The sequence below is a fragment of the Lissotriton vulgaris genome, chromosome 7, assembly GCF_964263255.1.
Source record: "Lissotriton vulgaris chromosome 7, aLisVul1.2, whole genome shotgun sequence".
NCBI lineage: Eukaryota > Metazoa > Chordata > Amphibia > Caudata > Salamandridae > Lissotriton > Lissotriton vulgaris.
Window position 1 is genome coordinate 411,703,136 of NC_141695.1, and position 14,980 is coordinate 411,718,115.

Consider the following 14,980-nt stretch of genomic DNA (forward strand, 5'->3'; position numbering starts at 1 on the left):
GAGCTTTGGAGCATCGATGTCACCTATCCTAGTCAAATGGGTGATTACCCCGTTGACAAAGAGGCAGAACAGGGTCGGTGCAAGCACACATCCCTGTCTCACACCCCTGTCAATGGGGAATCTTCCAGAAAGTGCCCCATTCCTACCGCACCATCGTATTGTAGGGGGACCAGTCTCCACTACACCCCCCTCCTCCATCTGTCTCGGCCCTGTTCCATTACGTCATTTCAGTCCCCGCCCACTACTGAGAGCGTGTCCGGCATATCACTCCAGAGGTTGAGGAGTCTCTACACTAAGTTCCATTGCAATGGCGGGGGAGCATGTACGCTGCCTAATGTAAGGGTGTCCTCCCCTACTTTGCCCTGAATAAAAATGTAACGCCCTTGAGTGTCTGACCAGGGTTTCTCATGAATATAGGGGACCCTGAGGTGAATCAATATCGCTACCCCCCTCAAACCCCGCATGAAGCCTAAATGGAAGACGTGCTGATACCCGTATCTTTGCAGACACAGGGTCTTTGTACCCATTAAGTGTGTTTCCTGTAGCAGAAGCACGTCGGCCACTGCTCGTTTGGCATAGTGAAGCATGGCCCCCTGCTTAAACTTGTCGAGGGCCCCATGAACGTTTCAGCTAATTATGCATAGGGCACCAGGGGTCACCCGCTTCCCAGTCGTCATGCTAGTCATCCCGATAGGCTTGTGCAATTATGGCCGGTGCGTGCGTTACCCAGCGTGTGTGTTGTGCTACTATATTTGTCATCATGGACGCGCAACCTAAAGGCCCCCCAAACAATGAATGTGTAACCTGAAAACTAAAACAATCCCTTCCCCCCCAACAAGCCCCCCACCCCATACCTCAAAAATGATTAAGTACCTGTCGCGGCGGGGTTGGCAGTCTGCTCCCAACGGGGGACCGAGGGCCTCCCCCACCAATGGATCACCAACTGACAGCCCATTACTCGTCGGGCCGCCCCCACAGGTGTCAAACTGAAGGGGAAACAGCTCACATAGCAACTCCCTCCACCACCCAGGTCAAGCAGTCCCTCAGTACCAGCAAAGGAAGTCCTCAGCACCATTCTGATAGCAAGACTCAAGGATCCATCGTCTGCTGTCCAGGAGCAGAACCCACCGGGGAGGGGCTCTGCAAGACACCGAATGCCGCCGGGGTCTAGATCATCTGTTCCCTCTCAGATGTTGCCCACGGGAACCCTTAGATGGCACCTCACTCTGAGAAGAGTCTGACTCCAGCCCTGGTGGAGTGTGCACCCGCACTCGTACAGTTTCATCCGTCCATTTAAATACCTCCTCCGGAGTATCAAAGAAGTGGGTGCACAATTGGAACACTACTCGCAGGCAAGCCGGGAATAATAGTGCATATGGCAGCTTGAGGCCTCTCAGACTGGCTTTGGCGGCCATGAACGACTGGCGTTGCTGTTGCACTAGTCGTGTGTAATCCGGGAAGATCAGGATATGATGATTATCGTACATCAGTGGTTCCTTAGCCCGGGCCTGCTGCAATATAGCGTCACGGTCGTGGTAGTTCAGGAGTTTTGCAATCACTGCCCTTGGGTTCGCTCCACGACGAAGCATCAGGACATGGCATCGGGGGGAGCCAGCTTTCCAGCCATTGCGTGAGGCAGCACCTCATATTGCCATTCTCGCAGCCCGCCGGAAAGCCAACAAAACGCAGGTTGTTCCGCCTTGCCCTCCCCTCCGCATCCTCGACCCGAAGTGCAAGGTCCTTCTGAATGTTTTCCATGTTCGCCACCTTCTGCTTCAGGGCCGTGACATCGTCCTCCATGCCAGAAATGCAGATCTCTGTCTCGGTGATGCGGGCCACTGCATTCCTCAGGACTTGTCGCAATAGCATGACGTCGAGCCCACCGTGCCAATCTTGGCATCCAGCATGTCCCTTGATTGGGTGATCACCGCCTTCAAAGCTGCGTTGTCCGACCCGGCTCCCCCAGATGAAGGCACGCAGCGTCCACAGCGTCTCACTCTCTCGGGGCGCACTCAACTCCACGCCCTGGTCCCTCCTCATGATACCAGGCCTCTCCTCATGGGGACCCCTATCTTCAGCTCCCAGCCAACGCAGGTGCCAAGTCTTTCCGGTCAGATCACAGCTGGCAATGATAGCCGCTTGAGTGTCACTTCCAAGACCTCGTGGGGCCAAGGGAGTCAGGATATTATAAGGCTATCTGGCGGGCTGAACAGAGCTCAGCTAGCACACGTCCGCCATCTAAGCTTGCTTAGCCACGCAGCCAATCTCAATTTTTTGGTAGATAAGGTTTTGTGTCATAAAGCATAGGTGGTTGCATGGAAATTCCCATATACCACGCATGTAACGCCCCCTTGATGCTAAGTAGCAATAAGCAGCACTTTGCAATGCTTCGCTTTACTTTTAGACAACTTTCCAGTGCAAAACAGGCATTGGGCTGGAAAGAAAATAATAATAAAAACATTTTGTGGTGGTTTGCGTCACTTTTATTAAGCAAACGCAGCACTAAATGCTTGTAAATCTGTCCCTAAGACCCACAGTAAAACTTCTCACCGGGTTGAACCTGGTTCCTGGTGCTCCATACCGTACTGTCTCAAATTAGGGCTCAGGTCTACTGTGGCTAGGCATAGGGCCTAGGGCTATATATACTGTGACCTGTTTACCGAGACTGGCTCATAACACTGTTGGGCACTTTTTCATTTAAAACTTTTTTTTAAATCCATATCGCCGTTTATCCTAATTGTTTTTAGGTATTTTGGTGTTAATTTATATCAGAATTTACTGTAATTTTCTTATTTGTTTTTTTTTGTGTTGAGTTTTAACTTTATTTCTATTTTTAAATAGCACTACTGCTGGCTAGTCGTGCCGCTTTACTTTTCAGACAGAACCCTCTTTTATTTATTGAACGCTATATTGTCTGCTCTTCAACAGGAAATTATACATGTGTATTAAATGCTGTATTTACTCAAGCAATCAGTTGCATTTCGACTACAACACCAGAAAACCAATTCATACAATCAAAAATAAGTTTAGGTGATAAAATCTGCGAACAAGTGCTTATTAATTATAAATTAAAAAATTATATGCGAATACATGGACTATTGTTAAGCGTATATGTGTATTTTTAACGTATCCAAGGACATCTCGTAGCATTCAGATGATAGTGCACTGAGGCTTATTTCTGGTTGTGACTGTTTTTGTTATCTTAATTCTACTATTGTTTTAGTGTCTGCAAACACTTTGCTGTGTGTGTTGGAAGTAATTCAGACATGGAGTTTGAGAGGAAGTGAGAAGGAGGCCCCTACAGGATGCAGGGGCTCTATTGAGAGTAACCCTGGTCCAGATATACATTATGCTAGCCAGTAAAAAAGCTTAACAGGTTAATAGGCTCGCTGCAGAAATCTGTCTAAAAGCCACAAAACTCAATAAAGTAAGTGCCATTTGCTCTTTTAGGTAGAACAAAGAATAGTCTGTGCCTGCAAACGTTTTTTGGCTATTATGGTTTTGCTAGTGTCTCAAAGCACTATAAAATAGTTAGAGAGTGTCACTTCGGCTGGTTGTTGTAATAATTGAACACCGTTGAGTAAGTATAGACTTCTATACCTTAATCTATATGGTAGAAGTATGCCCAGATCTGCAGTCATTATTAGGGGGGTTGAGGGTTATTTGTATTCTGCTAGCTCTCTGCATCTTCACCATCCCTTGAAACACAATAAGCATTGGCAGATCCAAGAGGTCTGTCTTTAATGAGCTATCTCATTCAAATACATGCACGAACAGCTACTGTTTATATGCATGAGCCCATCAAAGCCATAGGGCCTGATTAGGATGGTGGTTCAACCACCATTCAGCATAGCAGTCGGACTGCTGCATTAGGATGCCATCGGTCCAACCCCTGGGGTTGGAGTGAACGAATGTCGTCCCCGATAGGCTCAAGAAACCTGTTGGGCTATTGGTCGAATCATAAACCCAACAATAGGAGTGCTGCCTGCGCAGGCAGCACCATCGAGATCATGATGTCAGTTTCCGACAGCCACTCCATGGTGGTCTGACCGCCATGGAAAGGATGTCAGAAAGGGACTTTGGGGGGCTCTAGCAGGGCCCTCGTTCCATGTAGGCCCCGTCTAATAGGCTTGGTCGGCACCTGTGGTGCACCCCCAAACATCTATGCCCTGTGTGTCAGGCACCAGATGGTGCCTGGCACACGGTGTACGGATGTTTAAAAAAATCCCATTATCCGCTGTAGGTTGCGCTGGAACCCTTTTCTGGGCCGCAGCACAAACCACAATGGAAAAGAGGATCTTTACAACTGCCTACACTGCAGTCACATCTTAATTTGGCAGGTGGAATCGCCGACTACATGTTGGTTGGTTTCCAACCCGCTGCATTGTGTCCGACCGCCATTGTAATTAGGCCCATACTTACTAGCTTTGCCAATGCTTATTTGTTATATATCTTTTTTTATACATTTGAAAAAAAGAGTATATAAACACATTGATTAAAATCTTCAAAGCCTTTAAGAGAATCACATTTTATTTGGGAAAGTTCCCTTTGGCTAGATAAGAAAAAATACTCTTTTTTTGTAAGTAAACAATGTATTTTTTTCTCTCTCACAGATCCAGTCGTTGTACTTCTTCTTTCAGGTAAATATCTTTGTGAGTTTTAGAGATAATGTAATGTGATATCACAAAACACACTTATATTTAATCCAAGAAATGTATGTTCTCCAAGACACATGTATTCTTAGTTTGCATTAAATACTGATGTGAAAAGACTTATTTTGCAGACGAGTACCATTTAAAACTAAAACAGTAGGATCAGCACATACATAAGGTTGAAATATTTCTTTCTTTCATCTAGTAGATGAATAAATCAAAACTGCTCATTTACTCTTAGCGTAATGATACACAAACCAAGTGCATCGTAAAGTAACAGAGATTTACTCCTCTCAAGCTCATTGTGGCTATATGTTTCGGAAGGGTAGAGGCTAAATCTATGGTGGTTAGCTATTCTGGTATGTGAGACTTAATGAGCAGCAGTTAGGGCATGCAAATTGTAAACCACAATTACCTAGACACAAATATCTGATTGAGTTTTGACAAAGAAAAAGCAAACCAGGTTACACAATTTGAAGGTAAACTGACGTTAAATACTGAGAGGGATATAAGGAAGTTAGCCTTCTTGGCTTAACGCCTCTTTCTGCCACTTCGGAAACGCAGGGCTGCACCACATTCACAAGGATATGGTTCAGCCTTGCGTATCCCCCTGCGATGGTGCTAAGTTTCACAACTTAGTGCCAACACAGACACCCTTGCACCAGAGTGCAAGGGTGTCCGCAAGCAGGGAGGTTTGTTTATGTACAGGAAGGTGTCCCATCCTGCACATAAACAAACCTAAAATGGCAGTTTGTAACTTACATGTGCACTGTATTATGTAGCACACATGCAAGTTACAAAACGGCATTTGAAAAAAAGCTTTGTTTATGTACAGGAAGGGACACTTTCCTCTAAATACACAAACTATGGCATTTTGCTTTTTCCATGTGTGCTGCACAAGGCAGCACATATGGAAACAGAAACCCCATTAAACATTGTAGGCGCCATATTGGAATTTCTAAAAGCATATTAAGCAATCAATGTTATAGCCGTAAATTGGCACAAAGTCTCAGTTCGTTGGTAAATTAAACAAACGAAACACCGAGGTGTAAAAACTATCTCGCCGTGGATCGACTTATGTCCCTAGCTAGACCATAATGGGCATATAATATCAACAGACAGCAGACAAAATCAAGATCAAACTCAAAATCCAAATCAAGATCTAAATAGAATCATATGTGTGCTGGTATATACAGTGCATTTTTGGTGACCTCAAAAGCGTATTTTCATATACATACTAAATAGTGAAATATCAAGCTGTGATTTGCTAAAACCACAGTTTTACAAATTACAGATTACAAAAAGCAAGTCAGCAATAGCTATAAGATGGTTAACTCAGTAACTATTCTATGAACCCAGGTGGACAGCTAAATCCTCTCAGCTATTGAGGTCTTTAGGGAATTTGGTAGACAGATCAATAATATAGCTGGATTCGAGACGGAGCAAATTGTGCAATCTGTCACCCCCCCTAATTGAGAAAGGGATGAAATCCAGACCAAAATATTGTAGCTTACTCATGTCACTCTGATGGCTATCGGCAAAATGTCATGCTGCTACTCGCAACCCACTGGGGAAATACTTCGACAAAGAGTGTTCATGAACGGCGACTCACATGAGGAAAACCAGCAGCACTACATTAACCATCAGGCCACCTGTGTGGCCACGCCCATCCGGGCGGAGACACTTTTGTTGAAAAAGGGTGCTGGAGAACTGCCGTTTACATGCACCGTAAACCCGCAGCCCATGAGGAAGTGCTCACGCACGAAACGCGTCGGGCGGATCTGGAATTAAGGCGAACCAACTTGGCAGGCTGTATGCGGTTTTTCCATTAAAATTTGTGGCTATTGAACATACCTTTGTGGGCCCCTTACTGCAGGCAACATTCGTGTTTGGATATATATATATATATATATATATATATATATATATATATATATATATATATATATATATATATATATATATATATATATATATATATATATATATATATATATATATTTGTATATATGTATCAAAATATTATATTTAACATTATTCAAATGCTAACATTAATTGAATTGAAACAAATTAAATAAGCTTGCTTTTAAAAATGTAAACACACACATATATAGGAACATAGATATATATAAAAAAGAAATAAACTAATATTTTAAATAATAATATAATTAAAAGCAAATTCAATAATATTACCAACATATATGTATATATATTTAAATATAGCAAAAACATAAAATATTTAAAAAGGAAACTAACTTAACTAAAAAACAAAATTAAACAACACACATTTTTTACAATTAAGTACAAATATTATTATAAAAAAATCAAACACACAATTATATATATTAGATCAACATAAAGTTAATTATTACAAATTAAAATAAATACATATAAATTTCCCACAACATTAAATAAGCAAATTTGTATACTAAATAAATATAAAACTATGTACTCCCACATAACACAACAGTGACAATCTGTTTTACATCACACAAGAATACAATGTACTACTATAACTACAATGAATATTAAATTACATAAAACATAACATTGCAAAATACTGCAATTTACTATTCCCACAAAAATTAACAAAAAAAAAAATTAATTAGGAACAAAAAAATATATTCACATTCCACTCAGTACTGTTGGATTGTGGGGGGGGGGGGGGATTTTACTTTACCCACTCCAGTCAGTGCAACAGTAGGGAAAGTATTGAATTGCGTAAGGGTAAAATTTACTATTCCCACCCCAGTCAGTGCAACAGTAGGGAAAGTGTTGGATTGTGGAGTAGAAAAATGTTGGATTGTAAAAAAATTAATGTTTTCCTAGTTCAGTCAGTTGACATTAGAGACAAACACAATTTTTACAAAAACAAAAACTAATTTAAAAAACAAGATAAATATGTAAAAAATTAATATTTAAAATTCAATATATTTTACATTTTAAGAACTAATGAAAATTAAAACATTTCATAAAAATATTGCAAACAATATTATAAATTAAAATATTATTTTGCACATGAAACAAATCTGTAAAACTATTTATTGATAAATCTAATTAGTATAATGAGCTTAGTTATAATTTCCTCCCACCACATACCCCTGTAAACCCCACAACCCTCACCTACAATAAAACAAATTACTAACATAATTAACTTAATTAATTATCAATTACATATTTCATATTAATCAAAAAACTGTTAATTACAAATGCATTCCAACCCTGTACACCAATAAATCCAACAACCCACTCATAAACATTAAAAAAATAAACTTACACTGTTACCATAGTTAATGATCAATTAAATAATTAACATTAGTTAACAATTAATTACAATTAAATTAAGGGGCACCAACAAATAGAGCATTTACATAGATGAGACGACTTGTGATTGAGGATTGAACTAGGATTTTCCTAGAGGTAGAGGGGAGCCAAGGAAATTCTTTTTTCAATGATTGATTGGTGACAAAACAAGTTCCACAGAGGGTTGAAACATGTTCTTTCATGGCCAAAGAAGTGTGCATCTTAACACATAGATGTTTAACTACTTGTTTTGGTGATGGGACAGGTCCCAGTTCGGATGGCCACTAATCTGAATTCCACAGATGTTGAGCTTTCTCGAAAAGAAGTATTTTGGTCTTTTCTCCATTTAATTGCAGGCAGTTATTGAACATCCAGAAAACTATCCACCTCATACAGTCATAGAAGCTGGCTTTCACCCCTTCCAAATCTGGACCAAAGGAGATTACCAACTGTGTGTCATCGGAATAAGACGTTATCTAGAAACCACATGCGTTGACAATTTGTGCCAAAGGGGCAATGTAGATGTTGAATAATGGGGGGCTTAGTGTGGACCCCAGCGGAACCCCTTTTCCGACCAGCATGGTACATTATTTAAAGGACTTCAGGAAAAGGGAACCATTGGAGAGCTTCACCGTAGACCCCAATGTGGTGCAGCCTGCGAATTAAAATATCATGGTATTGACGGTATTGAAGCCTGTAAATAGGTCCAGAGAAGAAGCATCATTGGGTTATCCACATCTGACAGGATCAGAGACAGAGACAAGTGCGGTGGTTCAATCATAGGTGCACAGCAGCCCACTCCAAATTGAAAATAGCCCTGCAAAAAACGAACAGGGTCCCTCAAGAAATAGCAATTCTTAGGAGGGAATATAACGCAGTGATTAAGGACAGGAAATCCAAATTAAAACAGGCACTGCATAATAGCTGCACACAAAAAAATAGCTCTGCCTGTTGGGCAGTGGTTAAATCCCCATACCTAATTGACAACAAAGATTCATCCACCATTGACGTGGCCATAGATGAAACAGTTTGGGTGGAGTACTTTTCAAAGATGTTTGTGAAACGTCCAGTTAATACTGGTGGGCAAAAAAATACAACTTTAGCTCAACCTGCACCTCCTTATCCAATTGTTCTAGATATTACTATTGAAGAGGTACTTCAGGCCCTAAAATCTAGTAAAAACAGCAAGGCCCCTGGCCCCGATGGGGTACCAATAGATCTATTTAAATCAAACCTAGATCGGTGGGCCCCACTCGTGACTAGGGTACTTAAGGCATCTTGCGAGGTGGGGCTATTGGACTCATGGTCTAAATCAATCATGGTCCCTATTTTCAAAAAGGGTGACCGCCAGGAGGTATCCTGCTATCGCCCGATCTCACTGCTGGACTCCCTGGGCAAAGTGGCGGGCAGAGTCATTCTTGAACGCCTCCAGCAGTGGGCGGTCGAAGGCGGGATTCTCTCGGACCTCCAATTTGGGTTCCGCGAAGGCCTAGGGACTATTGAACAGGCCCTAAACCTGACAATGCTATTAGGCAAATACGTAAGTGCGAAGGCAGGCTCTATGTATATGGTATACGTAGATCTGTCAGCAGCCTTTAACTAACAACCATCCAATTCCAGCTCTTCTCTACGCCGACGACGCAGTGATACTGGCCCGTACCCTCCTAGAACTACAGAAGGCGCTAAATAGATACTCCCAATTCATGGGTAACTTGGACTTACGAATAAATATCAAAAAAACTTTTGTCATGACAGCAGGACCGGGGAAAAAAAGGATAAAGAATATTTATTTAGAAAAAGAGAAACTGGCCACCACAGATCAGTATCCATACCTGGGAATTGCGATTCTCCTATTAACATGACCAGAGAATCTGGATTTCATTAAAGACACGGAGGCTAACATTATGCTTACAACTTTTAATGCAGACCCAAGCAGCCGCATATGTCATAAAGAAAAAAGTTCTATACTGGAACATAACAGACCAATCAATAGCAGTAATCACTAGGCAATCAGCCTCTTTTAAATGTGGAGCAAAGGAAGTCCAAGGAGCATCCACGAAGTACAGCTTGAATGAAGATAGAAGAACTTGAAAAACCGAAAAACAGGAAGCAAATCAAAAGGATGTAGAACAGGAGCCATAAAATAAACTCATGAGAGGTTATCTGAAAAGAGGTAAGGTATAAATGAGTTCAGAAATATGAATAATAAAACAAAATTTTATGCAGTAAATCATAGAACAATCGAAGATAAATCCTGTAAAAAAGCAAGCATGTGAGTATAACATGAGAATGAAATACAAATGCAACAGAAAAGGAATTAAATTCAATCAAGAAATTAAACACAACCACCCAAGGGATGGGTGGGAGGGATGATGTTAGCCTCCGTGTCTTTAATGAAATCCAGATTCTCTGGTTATGTTAATAGGAGAATCGCATTTTCATTACAAGACCGGAGGCTACCATTATGCTTGTTGGTAGTCATGTAAAACAGCATCAGACATATGAGTAATACGTTTGCAATAATGATGAGCAAAGGTCTTAGAATTTGACCAGCAGATTTAAGAATGTCTTCTAACTTAGCACCACACCAGAAAGACTTACTTGCCATAGCACCTCTAATGGAATGTGGTTTAAAAAGATCCAGATTGACTCCAGCAAGGCCCATAACAATTTTAACCCATCTTGCTATAGAATTGGAAGAAATACCTTTATGAGGTTTAACAAAAGAGATAAGTAATTGAACAACACCATGAGGGCGAAGAGAATTCATTCTTAAATCATATTCTTTCATGCAGTGAACGACACAAAGTTTATTACACATGTCAAAACGTGGGTAGAAAATACTATCAGACATAGTCTTGGTTCTCCTATGTAACTCAAATTTGACCCCAAACATATCATAGCACCTATATGAAATATCAAGAGCCTTAACATCAGAAACTCTTCGACATGATATTAAACAAAGAAGAGTTGCCAATTTTAAAGAGAGATTCTTTCTACTCAAAAGAGAGTTCTCAGGCCAGGAACAGAAAAGGTCAGGGACTAATTTAACATCCCAGAGAAATTGATATCTTGGCTTGGGAGGTCTCCTGATCCTAATACTTTTAAGAAATCTACAAATAATGGGATTCTTACCTACCGTCTTATTATTGACAAGGGAATGACCAGCAGAAATGGCAGAGCTATAGCAGTTGATAGATCTGTAACTCAGACCTCTTTCAAATTGTTCTCCCAGAAAATTAACTATATCAACGATAGGTGCCTCCACGGGATCCAGGTGCCTTTCCAAGCACCAACGTAACCATATCTTCCAGATGTTGTTGTACCGGTAATGTGTGCCGGGGGCCCAAGATTCTCCGAGGAGAGCAGAAGCTGTTGACTAAAGTCTTGCGAGGTGGTTAGATCTCCTGACACCTTCCAGGCAAGAAGGTTCAAATTCCCTGTCTGAACGAGAGGGTGAATTCGACCGTCTACGTCTGTAAGGAGGTCTAAGAGTGAAGGAATCAGGAACGGAAGATCGTAAGTTAGTTCGAGAGTAGTGGGAAACCATGCCTGGGACGGCCAAAATGGAGTTATCAAAATTATTGAAGAGCGTTGTTGTCTCACCTTTTGAAGTACTCTCTGGATCATTGCAAACGGAGGGAAGGCATAACCGACGATCCCTTCCCAGGATTGGAGAAAGGCGTTCACCGCTAGAGCACCCGGATCGGGCATCCAGCTGTAATAACTCTCCAGTTGGAAAGTCAGTCTGCTGGCAAAAAGGTCTATCTGGAAAGGACCCCAGAAGTGATAGAGGGAATTGAAGACGGAAGTGTTGAGTTTCCAATCGCTGTAATCTATGAGGAACCTCGAATTCCAATCTGCACAGAGGTTGGATTTCCCTGGAAGGTATTCTGCTCTGAGAGAGATCTTGTGTTCCAGGCAGAATATCCAAAGTTTCTTGGCCAGGTTTGACAGGTCCTCCGATTTGGTGCCACCTAAGCGGTTTATGTAGGCAACGGCGGACATGTTGTCCATTTTCAGAATGACTGATCTGCCTTGAAGAGAGTGCTTGAAAATCATTAGAGCATAGAGCCCTGCAGTCAATTCCAGATAATTGATGTGTTGAGAGGATTCTTCTTGAGACCAGATCCCACCAGTGTTTTGATCTTGGAGACAGGCACCCCAGCCATGAAGGCTCGCGTCTGATTCCAAAATAAAGTCTGGAGCCGAACCAAAGATCGCCCTGCCATTCCACGCGTCCAAATTGTCTAACCACCAATTCAGTTCTGAGATGGCTTCTTGGTTCAGAGAAACACGGTCGCCGTACCAGAGACCTGATCTGAGAGCCCTGGTCTTTATTCTTTGAAGGGCTCGATAATTCAAGGGGCCCGGAAAGATAGCCTGAATGGAAGAAGAGAGAAGGTCCAAGAGTCTGGCTAGTTCTCTCAGAGAGAGATTTTGTTGTTTGAGGACATGTTTTATCTCTTTCCTTATTTTTGAGATTTTCTTTTGAGGAAGAAGAAGAAGACAATTCTCCGTGTCTACTGTGAAACCGAGGAATTCCATCGTTTTGGAGGGGGAAAGAATGGATTTTTCCTTGTTTATGATAAAACCCAAACTCTCGAGAAGGTCTACAACAGATCTGAGATCTTGAATGATCTGATCGTAATCTTGAGAAAGAATAAGGATGTCGTCTAGATAAACGATGAGACAAATACCTTTTTCCCTTAGAGATGAGGTGACCGCCCTCATCACCTTGGTGAAACACCAAGGGGCTGAGTAGAGGCCGAAAGGAAGGGCCTGGAACTGGTAAAGACGGTTCTTCCAAATGAATTGGAGGAAAGGTTGATGAACCTTGGCCATGGGGATAGTAAAGTAGGCATCCTTCAGATCCAATTTGACTAACCAGTCCCCCTTTAATAAGAGGTCCCTGAGAAGATGGATTCCTTCCTTCTTGAAGTGTCGGTAAACAAGGTATTTGTTGAGTTCCCTGAGATTTATAATGGGTCTCCAACCTTTGTCCTTCTTTTCTACGAGAAAAAGAGTGCTTACAAACCTCAGAAATTCCATAGGGACTTCTATGATGGCACCTTTTTGGAGCATTGAGGAAATTTCTTCCTCTATTATTTTTTCTTGATCCAAAGTAAGAGGGATTGCTTTCGGAATTAAATTCTGAACTGGGGTTTGAAAGAAATCCACATAGAAACCAACTACGGTATTTAGAACCCAAGGATCTCGCGTGATAAGTTTCCAGTTGTGGTAAAAAGAACTTCAGCCTGCCTCCCACTTTTGGATTCGAAGAAAGAAGAGGGGAAGGAGTACTCACTTTGAGGGTTGGTGTCGGCAGGACCTCCTCTCGCTCTGAAACCTCTGGAACGAAATCCTCTTCCTCAAGGGGGGATAGAAGGGAGGTTGGCTGGGGGGTTGGTATCCTCTTCCGCCATAACCCCTGGATCTAGAAAAGGGCCGTCGGTTGAAGCGGCCGAAAGATTGGCCCCTTTTTCCGGCCCTTCCAAAAAGGTTACTAGAATTGAACACCTTCTTCATGTTTTGATGGGCCTTATCCAAGGCGGTAAAGGTATTGACATATTTACCCAGGCTTTTAATCAAGTCCTCACCGAAGAGAAGACCTTTGGGATTAAGAGAGGGCTCTTTGTCAGCCAAATCGGTTAGTTTTGGGCTAATTTTGGTTAATACCACTCTTCTCCTCTCGGAGTTGAGCCCTGCATTAGCATTGCCCAATAAGACTAGAGCTCTTTGACTCCAACCACGGATTGAAAGTGTATCAAGAGGGGAGTCGGTGAGGTAGCTTTCCTCTGCTGCGTTAATTATTTTAGTCAAGGGACCCAGGATATCTAAAACCTTATATTGGCATATTTTTAGGGATCTTTCCAGTCCTTTACGAGGGTCCCTGCCAAGCTTAAACAGATAAGTGATTAGCTCGGGGTCGAGATTTGGGGTTTGGCAAACCTTACCCTCTATAGAGGGCCTGGAGCATTCGGCTCTCAGAAGGTTTTGAGTCTCCCTCTCCAAAAGATTTCTGATCCACTTAGTAATAAACTTACAAATGTGGTCATGGGGGGTCCATTCAGAACTTCTAGGGTGCTTAATATTAAAAGGGGAAAACATTTCTTCTCCCAAGGGGTCTAAAATACTGTCCTTAGAAGATGACGGAACGTCACCACCAAAGAGAAGTGAGTCAAAATCTTCGTCATTTTCATCTAGGTCAAGGATATATTCATCTTGGACATCTGAGGCATCATCATTGAGATCATCATTGGTATCATTCTGAGCACTTTGGTAATATGTGTCGAGAGAGACACCCAAAACCTTTGTGCCGCTAAGGACACATCTTGATTTTGTGCCGCCAGGGACACCTGAGGCAAGTGAGGTGAGATTACCTCCTGTAAAATTTGAGGTGCTAGGACCTCCTGTGCTCTCTGGGGTAAAATTAATATTGTTAGATTTTTTATGCCTCTTACCCCTTATTTCTGTGATCTCGTTTTCAAGGTCATCGTTATTAAAGTCATCCCTTCCGGGAGGGAGTGATCTCTTGGAGGACATGACCTGAGATAGAGTAGAGAACATGCAAGATCTCATTTCTTTATGTATAAGATTCCTGATAGATTCATCATTAAAATCAGATTCAGCTGCGTTGGCTTGATCTGACTCGGAATCAGACATGAGTAAAATTATAATAAAATATGTGATGCCTTGATGCCTTCAAGGATAAAAAGTTATAATATATATTTTTTTTAAATATAATGTTTAAATTTATAATTCAGTACCCCTTTTTTTTTTTTAAATATATTAATATAGTAGGTTTATTTTTGGTGGGGAGGGTCCAGTAGGACGAAGAGACTCTTAATCAAAAATTAATATACGGTAAAGGGTACAAAACAGTGTTAAAACTGTTAATATGTGAGGGTTAATCAATCGTTTTAGAGAGATTATAAGTAAAAAGGTAGATTTGTGAAGAGCGCTATCAAAAAACGGTAATCCTGCTTTAAAACAGCTGATCGCGTCGGGGAACTGCTTGTTTC

The 14,980-nt window shown here is 41.7% G+C and overlaps 1 long non-coding RNA gene across 1 annotated transcript in view; it reads left to right on the forward strand.

The window, feature by feature from the left end:
• The window catches only part of LOC147701760 (uncharacterized), a 135,760-nt gene that overhangs the window by 90,927 nt on the left and 29,853 nt on the right, over nt 1-14,980 (forward strand). The window contains exon 2 of the long non-coding RNA XR_015297476.1: nt 4,614-4,640. This is a non-coding gene — a long non-coding RNA (uncharacterized LOC147701760). The remainder of the gene's footprint in view (nt 1-4,613; nt 4,641-14,980) is intronic.